The following is a 4430-nucleotide window of genomic DNA, read 5'->3' on the forward strand; positions in this document are numbered from 1 at the left end:
TCTCACATGCCGAATCAATATAGTGTGTGAAATTTCTAAAAGCGAGCATGCCTCCGAATCACCCATGAGCTAAGGAGAGCAGCTCGCAGGATACAAATTTCACAGAGCGGTTGCTTCTACCGGGTACACGGAGATGAGTGCATTTTCCAAGTGGCTCTTCACATCTTGCTTGGACTGTCGAGTTAACAGAGTGCCCCCGGTACTTGACTTCCACATGGTCATCCCCCAAAGGATAGAGTGCTGCTCCCTAGACCTTCTCTGCAATAGAGTGTATGCAAGCTGTAGTGTCGGGTAGGACAGACGGGTATCAGCAGGTAACACTCAAGTCTCTTGCTTCCATACTCATACTCAGCGGTCCACGTTTGCAATTAAAGCTGCCCTTGGCAAAACTACTCTGAGCAACCCCAGGGATCCAGGAAGAGTGCGAATTTCTCCTTCTGTAATAATAATACCTTTTTCTCAGCTGGCAGGTACAGAAGGCCCTTCACATGTCATCGAAGAAAGGCTATCTGCTGCAAAAACTAGGCTGCTTCCCTTTGGGCAGGTTGAAGGCTATTTCCTCATTTTTCTCAGTTCAATACCACGAGGCGGAGGGTGTTCACTTCAGGCCCTAGAAGCAGCAGCGACCAAAGCCCTATGCTGAAAACACTCCTCGCGTGATCCAAGTGCGAACGTCCATCTCCACGGAGGTCGATGTCCTCTAAACCAGCCTCCTTGTGCCTGGGAAAACGCACGTATGTTGTAGCAGTAGGACACCAGCCTCTCAAACAAACTTAAAGGCAGTCGACTCTAGTCACACTAGGATACTAAGCTGAGCGCTTCTCATCATTCGGCTGAAGAGGAAGAGGATTAAGGCAGAGCTCTGCAACGATTCTAACACACTGCGCCCTCTGGTGTGTACTCTTGGCCAGAGAGTACAACATAGGCGGAATTCCTTTTGCCTCAGTTTGACAAGACGAAAGTATTTCTGGCTGGAATATGGATCAGTTTAGGCAGTGGCAATGCTTTCTAGGCAACTCACCGTTGGCTCCCTTACCTGAAGGCAGCTGTAAACTAACGTGCAGAAACTGTTGCGGCGTAGGCCTTCCAGAGGGACTGTAGCCATATTCCAAAAGAGACCAAGGAGTTTGAAAAGCCGAATCGATACAATGGGTGACATTTCTGAGGTCTGGCACGCATGGGACTCACCCATGGTCTACAGAGAGAATCTAGGGCGACACATGTTTCACACAGCCTTCACTCTAGATGAATCCACCGTGTGCGCTGACATGAGGGCATGTTTCAAGGGCATGCCCCTTCTTAATTTGCACGGCGGTCGCTTTAACAGGGCTCACCACGCACTTCACTTCCACTTGATCCTCCACCTTAAGGAAAGGGCTCTGCCACTAGACTCTGCCTGCAGTACCCAGGAAGCAAGCGCTACTCCTCATGGAAGAGGAACTGGTCTAAACAGGTAACATTAAATCCTCCGCCTTCCAAACGCTTCCAGTAAACGGTCAACGTTCACCCTGAGAGCTGCCCTCGTAAACACTCCCCTGAGCACTGCCAGGCTTCCACGCAAAGTGCAAGTTTTTCCTTCTGCAACATCACCATCTTCTCACGCCCCTGGAGCAAAAGGCCCTTCCTCTGGCACTGCAGGTAGGCTCTCTGCTTCAGAAAGGAAGCTACTTCCCTTTGGCATGTTGAGCGCTCTTCCTTTCATTCTCAGTTACCTACCGCAGGGGGAGGTGGTTCAGCGGAGCCCCTAGAAGCAAGCAAGCAGCAAAAAAAAAAAAAGCTGAGAGAGTTCAGCACCACTAAACCTGCTTCACAACAAATGCTAAAGGAACTTCTCTAGGCAAGAAACACAAGAGAAGGGAAAGACCTACAATAACAAACCCAAAACAATTAAGAAAATGGGAATAGGAACATACATATCGATAATTACCTTAAATGGATTAAATGCTCCCACCAAAAGACACAGACTGGCTGAATGTATACAAAAACAAGACCCGTATATATCCTGCCTACAAAAGACCCATTTCAGACCTAGCGACACATACAGACTGAAAGTGAGGGGATAGAAAAAGATATTCCATGCAAATTGAAATCAGAAGAAAGTTGGAGTAGCAATTCTCATATCAGAGAGAAAAGACTTTAAAATAAAGACTATTAAAAGAGAAAAGAAGGACACTACATCATGATCAAGGGATCGATCCAAGAAGAAGATATAACAGTTGTAAATATTTATGCACCCAACATACAAGCACCTCAATACATAAGGCAAATACTATCAGCCATAAAAGAGGAGATCGACAGTAACACAATCATAGTAGGGGACTTTAACACCCCACTTTCACCAATGGACAGATCATCCAAAATGAAATAAATAAGGAAATACAAGCATTAAATGATACATTAAACAAGGTAGACTTAATTGATATTTATAGGACATTCCATCCAAAAACAACAGAATACACATTTTTCTCAAGTGCTGATGGAACATTCTCCAGAATAGATCATATCTTGGGTTACAAATCTAGCCTTGGTAAATTTAAGAAAATTGAAATTGTATCAAGTATCTTTTCCGACCACAATGCCATGAGACTAGATATCAATTACAGGAAAAGATCTGTAAAAAATACAAACACATGGAGGCTAAACAATACACTACTTAATAACGAAGTGATCACTGAGGAAATCAAAGAGGAAACCAAAAAATACCTAAAAACAAATGACAATGGAGACACGACGATGCAAAACCTATGGGATGCAGCAAAAGCAGTTCTAAGAGGGAAGTTTATAGCAGTACAATCCTACCTGAAGATTCAGGAAGCATCTCAAATAAACAACCTAACGTTGCACCTAAAGCAATTAGAGAAAGAAGAACAAAAAACCCCAAAGTTAGCAGAAGGAAAGAACCCATAAAGATCAGATCAGAAATAAATGAAAAAGAAATGAAGGAAATGATAGCAAAGATGAATAAAACTAAAAGCTGGTTCTTTGAGAAGATAAACCAAGTTGATAAACCATTAGCCAGACTCATTAAGAAAAAAAGGGAGAAGACTCAAATCAATAGAATTAGAAATGAAAAAGGAGAAGTAACAACTGACACTGCAGAAATACAAAGGATCACGAGAGATTACTACAAGCAACTCTTTGCCAATAAAATGGACAACCTGGAAGAAATGGACAAATTCTTAGAAATGCACAAGCTGCCGAGACTGAACCAGGAAAAAATAGAAAATATGAACAGACCAATCACAAACGCTGAAATTGAAAGTGTGATTAAAAACCTTCCAACAGGGCTTCCCTGGTGGCGCAGTGGTTGAGAGTCCACCTGCCGATGCAGGGGACAAGGGTTCTTGTCTCTGTGCGGGAGGATCCTGCATGCCGTGGAGCGGCTGGGTCCGTGAGCCATGGCCACTGGAGCCTGTGCTGTGCAATGAGAGACGCCACAGCAGTGAGAGGCCCGCGTACTGCAAAAAAAAAAAAAAAATCTTCCAAGAAACAAAAGCCTAGGACCAGATGGCTTCACAGGCAAATTCTATCAAACATTTAGTGAAGAGCTAACACCTATCCTTCTCAAACTCTTCCAAAATACAGCAGAGGGAGGAACACTCCCAAACTCATTCTACGAGGCCACCATCACCCTGATACCAAAAGCAGACAAAGATGTCACAAAGAAAAAACTATAGGCCAATATCACTGATGAACATAGATGCAAACATCCTCAACAAAATAGTAGCAAACAGAATCCAACAGCACATTAAAACGATCATACACCATGATCAAGTGGGGTTTATTCCAGGAATGCAAGGATTCTTCCATATACGCAAATCAATCAACATGATACACCATATTAAAAAATTGAAGGAGAAAAACCATATGATCATCTCAATAGATGCAGAGAAAGCTTTTGACTAAGTTCAACACCATTTATGATAAAAACCCTGCAGAAAGTAGGCATAGAGGAACTTTCCTCAACATAATAAAGGCCATATATGACAGACCCACAGGCAACATCATCCTCAATGGTGAAAAAGTGAAACCATTCCCACTAAGATCAGGAACAAGACAAGGTTGCTCACTCTCACCACTCTTATTCAACATAGTCTTGGAAGTTTTAGCCACAGCAATCAGAGAAGGAAAAGAAATAAAAGGAATCCAAATCGGAAAAAAAGAATTAAAGCTGTCACTGTTTGCTGATGACATGATACTATACATAGAAAATCCTAAAGATGCTACCAGAAAACTACTAGAGCTAATCAATGAATTTGGTGAAGTACCAGGATACAAAATTAATGCACAGAAATCTCTGTAATTCATATACACTACTGATGAAAAATCTGAAAGTGAAATTAAGAAAACACTCCCATTTACCATTGCAAAAAAAAGAATAAAATATCTAGGAATAAACCTACCTAAGGAGACAAAAGACCTGTATGCAG

This window comes from Monodon monoceros, unplaced genomic scaffold (assembly GCF_005190385.1).
Source record: "Monodon monoceros isolate NGI ecotype Baffin Bay Population unplaced genomic scaffold, NGI_Narwhal_1 Super_Scaffold_20, whole genome shotgun sequence".
Classification (NCBI taxonomy): Eukaryota; Metazoa; Chordata; class Mammalia; order Artiodactyla; family Monodontidae; genus Monodon; species Monodon monoceros.